Raw genomic sequence first — 12,148 nt, 5'->3', positions numbered from 1 at the left:
CTGTGGACTCTCACACACCAAGATGGAATTTAGTTCAAAGAGTGACTTCAAAATAGTTGCTTGCTTTTAAAATCTTGACCATTTTTGCTGTCCAGTTGAATGAATTTAGCTTCATACTGCTTCAATAGGAATTAGTGTTTAATAGGAACATATTTGTGAAACTTACAGTTCCGTAAGTTTTAGCATAAACTGGTGCAGCCTTTCGGTGCTTGCAAAAAGGCTCACCTCTCCGTTAATACCGAAGGAAAATTGGAGTTTAAAAGTAAGTTCACCCGCTGTCAGGGAATGAAATGATAATGTTGACTCAAATATAATTTTTAAGAAAGTAATATATTTGTGAAACACTAAACTCCAATTAAAATTTGGATCTGCTTGTTTTACACATGGTTGGATATTGGATTCATTTTAAATGAGGGTGAAGATCACTTTAAATCCAGCATATTTGTGAAGAAAAGAAATAGCATGTCAAATAAAATTAACTGCATGACTCTACATAGCCCTATATGTAGAATTTCGTTCTGAACTATGAGACAGTTATGATCCCGTACTCCCTCAGTGCTCATGGCAAGACTAAGACTCCTGTTTGACGTGCTATGCACTGCATTGAATGACGGCGACATCAGATTCATTGATGCTTGAGAATCAAAAGAATATGACGATAAGATTTAAAATCAAAAACTCATTGAACACTTCAACGAATGTATTACAGGAAGGTGGGGAAAGCATGTATGACTAATAGAAGGTGGTGGCACAGATCAAGTAGACCTGTGTGCTAAAACTTATGACAAATTTCACATTGAATGGAACAGTTTAAACAGGCTGGAGGAAGCAGACATGCCAGCTCAAACTTGTTGAATTTGTGCATTCTGTTCGTAAACATCAGCAAAATTGTGGGAAACATGTTTATTCTTTCTCTTTTATTGCACAGAAACATACAATTAGACTGTTTTGATGAGGAACTTCAAGATTACGAGTCCCGTCCATTTGACTCAGAGTTTGGTACCATAGGTTGGTACGATCTTCGTTGGAGAAGGAAAAGGGATGTTCCAGATACAGAAAATAATCAAACCATTTACTACAAAGTCCGTTTCTGGTTAGTATTAATTAATGCAGTTAACATTTTTAGATCGATATGATTGCACAATGGAGTCAATAAGAAAATTCCATCTGATATTCCACAAATTTTAACCGGATATTAAAGCTGCTGATTTCTTTTTCATGCTGTCTGCTGCTTTTAAGAATGGTTGTCTTACTGTCAAAATGTTTAGCTTTGACTCCATGGCTTCTTCCATTTGCTCACATTGAAACACATGTTTCTTCAGCCAAAAATGTTCGTTTACCCAGTGTAGCTCGACCAACCTTCCCCTGTGGTCGTTCCCCTGAAATCCCCTGCGGTCGCTCCCCTGAAAAACAAGTATACCGTTTTGGATACTGTTCCGGGGGACGACTTACCAGGGGCATGCAGTAGGGTGCAGGTCTCTGGCACAGAGTCTGTCCCTCTTGCACAGAAGGGAAGCGGGGATAGGAAGAGAGTGATAGTCATTGGGGACTCAATAGTTGGAGGGACTGATAGAAGATCTGCCGGGAACGAAAGAGACTGACGATTGGTGTGTTGCCGACCAGGAGCCAGGGTCCGTGATGTCTCGGATAGTGTGTTTAGGGTCCTGAGGGGAGAGGGTGACCAGCCCCAAGTCGTGGTCCACATAGGCACCAGCGACGTAGGTAGAAAGAGGGATAGGGATGCCAGGCAGGATTTGAGGGAGCTAGGGTGGAAGCTGAGAGCTGGAACAAAGAGCGTGGCCATCTCTGTTTGTCACCCGTACCACGTGATAGCGAGGCCAAGAACAGGGAGAGATTTCAGCTGAAGACGTGGCTGCAGGGATGGTGCAGGTGGGAGGGCTTCAGGTACATGGACAATTGGGGCTCATTCTGGGGAAGGTGGGACCTGGACAAACAGGACGGTCTCCACTTGAACCAGAGGGGCACGAATATCCTGGGTGGGAAATTGGCTAGTGCCATTCGGGTGGATTTAAACGAGCTCAGAAGGGGGATGGGAAACTGAGGTGTAGTCCTAGTACACAGGAGGATGAGCGTAGGGAGGACATGGTCAGGACCTCACTGTCACAGGAGTGTGCTGGCAGACAGCAAGCATGATTGAAGTGTGACGACTTTAATGCCGGGAGTATCCGGAATAAGTTAGGTGAGGTTGCAGCTTGGATAGGTACCTGGGACTTCGATGTTGTGGCCATTTCGGAGACATGGATAGAGCAGAGTCAGGAATGGATGTTGCAGGTTCCAGGGTTTAGATCTTTGATTAAGGTCTGGGAAGGTGGTAAAAGATGGGGAGGTGTGGCTTTGTTGGTCAAGGACAGTATAACGGCGGCTGAAAGAACCTTTGAGGACTCGTCTACCGAGGTGGTATGGGCTGAGGTTGCCAAGGAAGGTTTGTCGACTGAGTCAGTATGGGTGGAAGTTCGGAACAGCAAGGCAGCAGTCACCTCACTGGGGGTTTTCTACGGCCACCAAATAGCAGTTGAGAGATCAAAGAACTCATTGGCCGGCAGATAGTTGAAAAGTGCAAACATAGCAGGGTTGTTGTTCAGGGTGACTTCAACTTTTCCAATATAGATTGAAACCTCCTGAGTGCAGATGGTTTGGATGGTGCCGTTTTTGTCAGGTGTGTTCAGGAGGGTTTCCTTACTCAGTATGTGGACAGGCCGACGAGGCGGGAGGCCATTTTGGATTTGGTGCTCGGCAATGAGCCAGGACAGGTGTCAGATATCGTGGTGGGAGAGCACTTTGGCGACAGTGACTACAACAGCCTCACATTTACCATAGCCATGGAAAGGGAAAGGAGCAGTTACCAGGGGAAGATATTTAACTGGGGAAAAGGAAACTATGATGCTATCAGACAGGAGTTGGGAAGTACAGATTGGGAGCAATTGTTCCACAGAAAGGGCGCAGCAGACATGTGGAGCTGTTCAAGGAGCAGTTGTTGCGAGTGATGTATGAATTTGTTCCTCTGAGACAGGTAAGAAGGGGTAAGATTAAGGAGCCTTGGATGACGGGTGCAGAGGTGCTTCTTGTCGAAAAGAAAAAGGCAGCGTACGTAAGGTGGAGTAAGTGAGGGTCTAGCACAGCTTTAGAGTATTACAGGCCTGCTCGGAAGGAGCTCAAAAGATATTGCCTGTACAATTGTTACCTGTTACAACCTTTGCGTCCACGCTTGCTCATTCAATGGTGTCAAGATGCCAGCAGTGAGTGTACCTTCTCCATCCCCTAATGCCGTCAGCTCACACAAGACATAGTCCTTACTTAAAATCTTCTGATCAAACAAAGTTCATTGTTTTAGACATTTTAGTTACCTGTCATGAAACGAAAACTGATTCTGACTGGCGTGAACTGCAGTGCAAATGAATATAATCTGCGAAACGAGATTCCTTATGGGCTTGCATCCGCTAGAAATGATTGCTTTTCAAAGACGTTGCATACATACATTTATTTCTCCTATCACCTTAGATTATATTTTTGTTTGTGCGTGTTGTGTGGGCTTCCAGTCAGGCCCATAAACACAGGTTGATGCAGTGACTGTTATAACACGGTATTGAAGGAGAATTTGTGATCTTTGGAGTTTCATTCCAGTGTATGAAGGAGTGCATCATCAAACCACTCCAGATCTCTACTGGTGACTATATTGTTGCAAGTTTTCAAGTGTTACCAATGGTCACATAAAATATGGCCTTTTTGTTGTTGCGCTATTCATCTTAACTGCACCATATCTAGTATTTAGGCTTGGAAACAATTTCTATTTTTTTGATTTACTTATTCAAAATCATTTATGATTGTTGTCGTGATATCTACGATATGTTATTTTGATTGGACATAGAGGATTGGATCTGTCTTAATGGAAATAATGTATGCGCTTATAAAAGCCCTTCTGGGCAAGGTAGTTGCTCAGTGGTTAGAGCTGCTCATGCACTGGGGAGCCAATTGAGATTCCAGTCTTGGGTAACTATCTGTGTGGAATTGACATGTCCTCCCCGCGTCTGCGAGGGGCTTCTGCCAGGTGCTGCAGTTTCCTCCCATTGTTCAAAGATGTGCAGGTCCTTACATGTGATTTGTGAAGCATTTCTTAAATGTTTCAATCCTGCCAGCATCCAGTGCCTTGGACAAAATAACTGGAGGTGAATAAAAGATACTGTGCCTTTTGACACCATTTCCTGCTGGATTTTCATCAATCCTGCTTTATATCGGTGACAACTTCCATGACCTTTTTTGATGCTCTGTCTGAATTGACAGTCTACTTCCAAATATTTGTTGTGTAGTATTACAAGGTCTCTGCTACAGCATACCCATGAATGCCCACTTCAAAAGACACTTCCATATCAGAGAAACCCTACAGTGTGGAAACAAGCCCCTTTTGACCCAACAAGTCCACAGCCACCCTCCAAAGAGCATCTCACCCTGACTCATTCCCCGACCCTTTCCTCAGTAACCCTACATTTCCCATGACTAACACACCTAATCGACACATCCCGAAACACAATGGGCAAGTTTGGCATGGCCCATACAACTAGCCTGCACATCTTTGGACAGTGGGAGGAAACCAGAGCACCCAGCAGGAACCCATGCAGGCATGGGCAGAATGTACAAACTCTGCACAGAAAATCACGCAACGGTGGGATCGAACCTGGGTCCCTGGCGCTGTGAGTCAGCAGTGCTAACCACTGAGCCACCGTGCTGCCCTTGGAGTTAGACAGAGCTTGCTTGTTCCTGGGTGGCCTCAAACTGCCAACCTCCACTTAGTGGCAAAAGTGCTGACCAACTGCACTCATCTTCACTGGTTTTTGCTTTTTATCATTGAATTCAATCCTTCAAACTCTATGATAAATATTTAAATTTCCATTGATATGTGAGGGTTGTTTTTAGTACGCAGTATTGGTTTATTATGTTTCATTGGTACATCATGAATACTGTATGTATATGCAAATGGGCAAGTTGGTAATGATGCAGTCCGCAGACCTGGAGGATAATAACACTGTCCTTCAATCGCCCACGATGCCCTCTGCAAATTGGTAGAAAACAAAAATTTCTATAAAATTAATCTCTCCTCCCGTCAGTCGATCAAAATTAATTCAGAATTTTGTACAGGCCAATAACTGTAAGATTACACGGGCCTAAATAAAATTACTGGCTCATATTAGTTCAGTAAAGTGAAAGGGCAACAATAGAGGTAGTAGGAACTGCAGATGCTGGAGAATCTGAGATAAGAAGGTGTAAAGCTGGATGAACACAGCAGGTCAAGCAGTATCATCCAGCTCTACACCTTGTTATCTCAGATTCTCCAGCGCCAATTTTCTGAAGTAGGGTCTCGTCCCGAAACATCAGCTTTCTTGCTCCTCTGATGCTGCTTGGCCTGCTGTGTTCATCCAGCTCTCCACCTTGGGCAACAATAGAGTATGCTTTAAGTCACTAGATATGTTACGTGGGTTTGTCTTCCTTAGGGTGGAGTTAGTGGAACCGAAAAAGATGTCTCCCTCACAGCGTTTGTGACAAGAGAATTGCATTGTTCCTTGGCGGCCTTTCAACAGAAGAATATTCAGAGATTTCACGAGTGGTAAGAATGTAACTTCTTTTACTTCTCTTTATCTCACTTTTTCCAAAATTGGAAAATAGATTTTAGAAATAACATCGAGCTGATGAAGTGTGAAAAGAAGAATAATTCCAAGCAGTGGTGGGAGTTGGTCAGTGAGGTGGGAGGAGTGGATAGGTGGGAGAGAAGGCGGACAGGTCATGGAGGTGGGGATGAGTGGAGGAACTAGTCTTGGGATGAGGCTGGCGGGTGGGGAGATTTTGAGGGTGGCAAAGTCCATATTGAGGCCATTGAGTTGGAAGCTCCCGAGGCGGAATATGAGGTGCTGCTCCTCTAGTTTCTGGGTGGTGTGATTGTGACACTGGAAGAGGCCCAGGATGGACATGTCGTCCAGGGAATGGGAGGGGGAGTTGAAGTGATGCAATGATTTGGATATGAAAATAGGTGTGGTTAGTAAGTTGCCCAATGATTGAAGGTGTAGTAGCCAGCCAAGGAGGTCACCTCAGAATGCAATGGGACATTGACAAGGGCCAATAAACTGAGGAGTGGCAGATGGAGTTGAAATTAGACAAATGTGAGGTGCTACATTTTGGAAAGGCAAATCAGGGCAGCATGTATACACTGAAGGTTGTGGGGAGTGTTGCTTAATAAAGAGACGCTGGAGTGCAGTTTCGTAGTTCCATCAAAGTACAGCCACCGGTAAAAAGGATATTGAGGAGACATTTGGTGTGCTCGCCTTTATCGGTCAGTGCATTTAGAATAGGAGTTAGGAGATCACTTAGCAGCCATATAGGATGTTGGTTCGGCTGCTTTTGGAATACTGCAATCGCTTTTGGTCTCCTTGCGAGAGGAAGGATGTCGGCGCAACATTGAGGGCCGAAGGGCCTGTTCTGCGCTGGATTGTTGTATGTTGTAAACTTGAAAGGGTTCAGAGAAGATCTACAAGGATGTTACCAGCATCGGAGGTTGAAGGTATGCCGTGGGCTTGAACAGGCAGCGATTACTTGGAACTTTGGAGTTCAGGGCTGACCATATAGAAGTTTGTACAATTACGAGGGACGTGGATAGAGCGAACAGCCAAGATCTTTTCCCCGGGTTGCTGGAATCCAAAACTGGAGAGAATAGGTTGAAAATGAGAGAGGGAAGATTTAAAATGGACCGGATTTTTTTCATAGTGGTGCATGTATGGAATGAGCTGCCAGAGGAAGTGGTGGAGGCTTGTACGTTTAAAAGGCATGTGGATGGGTATAATAATAGGATGGGTTGAGAGGAATATGGGCCAAATGCTGGCAAATGGGACTAAATTAATTTAGGATATCCGGTCAACATAGACAAATTGGGCCAAAGGATCTGTTTCCCTACTGTACATCTCTCTGATTCTAAGTGTCTTTTTTCTGAACCACGTGGCCCATAATTAGAAAAACTTGAATCAGGATTTGGGAATGTGACAATTCTAATTGGATCTGTTTGATGAAATTAACTCTGTAGGTAATGGTGGTTGAATTATGATTTATAAAATTTGAGTTTATTGCAGCATCTTATAGATTAGAGGAGACACAGGTAATCAAAATTGAAAATCAAAACTTGGTAAAATTTTGCATTGGAAATACATGACCAGCCATTGGAGGAGATTCATGACCATTGCATTCAAGTGGCAACAACAAATGCGATTCAGTGACTCAGTGAAACGGGATGTAGTGACTCAGTGAAATGGGATGCAGTGACTGAGATAAATGGGATGCAGTGACTGAGGTAAATGGGATGCAGTGACTGAGTGAAATGGGATGCCGTGACTGAGATAAATGGGATGCAGTGGCTGAGGGTAATGGGATGCAGTGACAGATGGAAATTGAATGCAGTGAGAGAGTGAAATTGGATGCAATGACGGTGGGAAATGGGATGTAGTGACTGAGAGAAATGGGATACAGTGACTGAGGGAAATGGGATGCAGTGACTGAGTGAAATGGGACGCAGTGACTGAGGGAAATGGGATGCAGTGACTGAGGAAATGGGATGCAGTACCTGACGGAAATTGAATGCAGCATCAGATGAGAAACGGGATGCAGTGACTGTGTGAAATGGGATGCAGTGACTGGGTGAAATAGGATGCAGTGAATGAGTGAAGTGAGATGAAGTGACTGATGGAAAGGAGATGCAGTGACTGAGTGAAATGTGATGCAGTGACTGAGTGAAATGTGATGCAGTGACTGAGTGAAATGTGATGCAGTGGCAGAGTGAAATGGGATGCAGTGACTGTGGGAAATGGGATGCAGTGAATGAGTGAAGGGAGTTCCAGTGACTGATGGAAATTGAATGCAGTGTCTGATGCAAATGGGATGCAGTGACTGAGTGAAATGGGATGCAGTGACTGAGTGAAATGAGCTGCAATGACTGTGTGAAGTGGGATGCAGTGCCTGAGGGAAATGAGATGCAGTTACTGAGGGAAATAGGATGCAGTCCATTTTGGAAATGGGATGCAGTGAGTGATGGAAATGGGAGGCAGTGATTGAATTAAATGGGTGCAAGTGACCGTGGAGATGGCATGCAGTGACTTGGGGAAAGGAGATGCAGTGACTTTGGAAACGGGATGCTGTGACTGAGGGTAACGGGTTGAGGCGGCGAAGTGAAATGGGACGCCGTGTCTCTGTGAAATGTGATGCGGAGACTGTGGGGAAATGGATGCAGTGACTGAATGAAATGGGATGCAGTGACTGAGTAAAATGTGATGCGTTGACTGATGGAAAGGAGATGCCGTCACTGTGGGAAATGGCATGCAGTGACTGAGTGAAATGGGGAGCTGTGAATGAGTGAAATGGGAAGCTGTGAATGAGTGAAATGGGCTGCAATGACTGAGTGAAATGGGGTGCAGTGACTGATGGAAATGGGATGCAGTGACTGAGGGAAAGGAGATGCAGTGACTGAGGGGAATGGGATGCAGCAACTGAGTGAACTGGGATGCAGTGACTGTGTGAAATGGGATGCAGTGACTGAGTGAACTGGGATGCAGTGACTGACTGAACTGGGATGCAGTGACTGAGTGAACTGGGATGCTGTGACTGAGTGAACGGGGATGCAGTGACTGAGTGTCCTGGGATGCAGTGACTGAGTGTCCTGGGATGCAGTGACTGCTAAATGGGCTGCAGGGTCTGTTGGAAATGGGATGCACTGACTGAGGGGAATGGGATGCAGTGACTGAGGGGAATGGGATGCAGCGACTGAGTGAACTGGGATGCAGTGATGAGTGAAATGGGATGCAGTGACTGATGGGAATGGGATGCAGTGACTGAGGGAAATGGGATGCAGTGACTGAGGGAAAGGAGATGCAGTGACTGAGGGGAATGGGATGCAGCGACTGAGTGAACTGGGATGCAGTGACTGTGTGAAATGGGATGCAGTGACTGAGTGAACTGGGATGCAGTGACTGACTGAACTGGGATGCAGTGACTGACTGAACTGGGATGCTGTGACTGAGTGAACGGGGATGCAGTGACTGAGTGTCCTGGGATGCAGTGACTGAGTGAAATGGGATGCAGTGACTGCTAAATGGGCTGCAGGGTCTGTTGTAAATGGGATGCACTGACTGAGGGGAATGGGATGCAGTGACTGAGGGGAATGGGATGCAGCGACTGAGTGAACTGGGATGCAGTGATGAGTGAAATGGGATGCAGTGACTGATGGGAATGGGATGCAGTGACTGAGGGGAATGGGATGCAGTGACTTGAGGGGAATGGGATGCAGTGACTGAGTGAACTGGAATGCAGTGACTGACTGAAATGGGATGCACTGACTGACTGAAATGGGATGCACTGACTGAGTGAAATGGGATCCACTGACTGAGGGAAATGGGATCCACCGACTGAGGGAAATGGGATCCACTGACTGAGGGAAATGGGATGCAGTGACTGAGTGAAATGGGATGCAGTGAATGAGTGAAATGGGAAGCTGTGAATGATTGAAATGGGCTGCAGTGACTGAGTGAAATGGGGTGCTGTGACTCTGTGAAATGGGATGCAGTGACTGAGGGAAAGGAGATGCAGTGACTGAGGGGAATGGGATGCAGCGACTGTGTGAACTGGGACGCAGTGACTGAGTGAAATGGGATACAGTGACTGAGTGAACTGGGATGCAGTGACTGAGTGAACGGGGATGCAGTGACTGAGTGTCCTGGGATGCAGTGACTGAGTGAAATGGGATGCAGTGACCGTTAAATGGGCTGCAGGGACTGTTGGAAATGGGATGCAGTGACTGAGGGGAATGGGATGCAGCGACTGAGGGGAATGGGATGCAGCGACTGAGGGGAATGGGATGCAGTGAATGAGTGAAGTGAGGTGCAGTGACTGATGGAGATTGAATGCAGTGTCTGATGCAAATGGGATGCACTGACTGAGGGAAATGGGATGCACTGACTGAGGGAAATGGGATGCACTGACTTAGGGAAATGGAATGCACTGACTGAGGGAAATGGGATGCAGTGACTGTGGGAAATGGGATGCAGTTACTGAGGGAAATGGGATGCAGTGACTTTTGGAAATGGGATGCAGTGAGTGATGGAAATGGGAGGCAGTGATTGAATGAAATGGGTGCAAGTGACCGTGGAGATGGGATGCAGTGACTTGGGGAAAGGAGATGCAGTGACTGTGGAAACGGGATGCTGTGACTGAGGGTAACGGGTTGAGGCGGCTAAGTGAAATGGGACGCCGTGTCTCTGTGAAATGTGATGCGGAGACTGTGGGGAAATGGATGCAGTGACTGAATGAAATGGGATGCAGTGACTGAGTGAAATGTGATGCGTTGACTGATGGAAAGGAGATGCCGTCACTGTGGGAAATGGCATGCAGTGACTGAGTGAAATGGGAAGCTGTGAATGAGTGAAATGGGATGCCGTGACTGATGGAAATGGGATGCCGTGACTGATGGAAATGGGATGCAGTGACTGAATGAAATGAGATGCAGTGACTGAGGGAAATGAGATGCACTGATGTAGGGAAATTGGATGCACTGGGTGAGTGAAATGTGATGCAGTCACTGAGTGAAATGGGATGCACTGGCTGAGAGAAATGGGATGCAGTGACTGAGGGAAATGGGATGCAGTCACTGAAGGAAATGGGATGCAGTGACTGAGGGAAATGGGAAGCTGTGAATGAGTGAAATGGGAAGCTGTGAATGAGTGAAATGGGCTGCAGTGACTGAGTGACATGGGTGCAGTGACTCTGTGAAATGGGTTGCAGTGACTGAGGGAAATGGGTTGCAGTGACTGAGTGAAATGGGAATCTGTGAATGAGTGAAATGGGAAGCTGTGAATGAGTGAAAGGGGATTTTGTGACTGAGTTAAAGGAGATGCTGTGACTGAGGGAAATGGGATGCACTGTCTCAGTTCAATGAGATTCACTGTCTCAGTTAAATGGGATGCAGTGACTGAGTGAAATGCGATGCAGAGACTGTGGGAAATGGGTTGCAGTGACTGCAGGAAAGGATTGCAGTGACACTGGGAAAAGGGAGCCAGTGACTGAGTGAAATGGGATGCAGTGACTGTGTGAAGTGGGATGCAGTGACTGTGGGAAATGGGATGCAGTGAATGAGTGAAGTGAGATGCAGTGACTGATGGAGATTGAATGCAGTGTCTGATGCAAATGGGATGCACTGACTGAGTGAAATGGGATGCACTGACTGAGGGAAATGGGATGCACTGACTGAGGGAAATGGGATGCACTGACTGAGGGAAATGGGATGCAGTGACTGAGGGAAATGGGATGCAGTTACTGAGGGAAATAGGATGCAGTGACTTTTGGAAATGGGATGCAGTGAGTGATGGAAATGGGAGGCAGTGATTGAATGAAATGGGTGCAAGTGACCGTGGAGATGGGATGCAGTGACTTGGGGAAAGGAGATGCAGTGACTGTGGAAACGGGATGCTGTGACTGAGGGTAACGGGTTGCAGTGGCGAAGTGAAATGGGACGCCGTGTCTCTGTGAAATGTGATGCGGAGACTGTGGGGAAATGGATGCAGTGACTGAATGAAATGGGATGCAGTGACTGAGTGAAATGTGATGCGTTGACTGATGGAAAGGAGATGCCGACACTGTTGGAAATGGCATGCTGTGAATGAGTGAAATGGGAAGCTGTGAATGAGTGAAATGGGCTGCAGTGACTGAGTGAAATGGGGTGCTGTGACTCTGTGAAATGGGATGCAGTGACTGAGGGAAAGGAGATGCAGTGACTGAGGGGAATGGGATGCAGCGACTGTGTGAACTGGGACGCAGTGACTGAGTGAAATGGGATACAGTGACTGAGTGAACTGGGATGCAGTGACTGAGTGAACGGGGATGCAGTGACTGAGTGTCCTGGGATGCAGTGACTGAGTGTCCTGGGATGCAGTGACTGAGTGTCCTGGGATGCAGTGACTGAGTGAAATGGGATGCAGTGACCGTTAAATGGGCTGCAGGGACTGTTGGGAATGGGATGCAGCGACTGAGGGGAATGGGATGCAGCGACTGAGGGGAATGGGATGCAGTGAATGAGTGAAGTGAGGTGCAGTGACTGATGGAGATTGAATGC

At 46.5% G+C, this 12,148-nt stretch overlaps 1 long non-coding RNA gene across 1 annotated transcript in view; it reads left to right on the top strand.

Annotated features, from left to right (window-relative positions):
* Positions 1-977: 977 nt before the first annotated feature.
* LOC132207935 (uncharacterized) overlaps positions 978-12,148 on the top strand; it is a 37,909-nt gene continuing 26,738 nt past the window's right edge. The window contains exons 1-2 of the long non-coding RNA XR_009444024.1: positions 978-1,093; positions 5,505-5,617. This is a non-coding gene — a long non-coding RNA (uncharacterized LOC132207935). The remainder of the gene's footprint in view (positions 1,094-5,504; positions 5,618-12,148) is intronic.

This window comes from Stegostoma tigrinum, unplaced genomic scaffold, assembly GCF_030684315.1.
Source record: "Stegostoma tigrinum isolate sSteTig4 unplaced genomic scaffold, sSteTig4.hap1 scaffold_215, whole genome shotgun sequence".
Lineage (NCBI taxonomy): Eukaryota > Metazoa > Chordata > Chondrichthyes > Orectolobiformes > Stegostomatidae > Stegostoma > Stegostoma tigrinum.
This window is presented reverse-complemented; position numbering and strand designations above follow the sequence as displayed.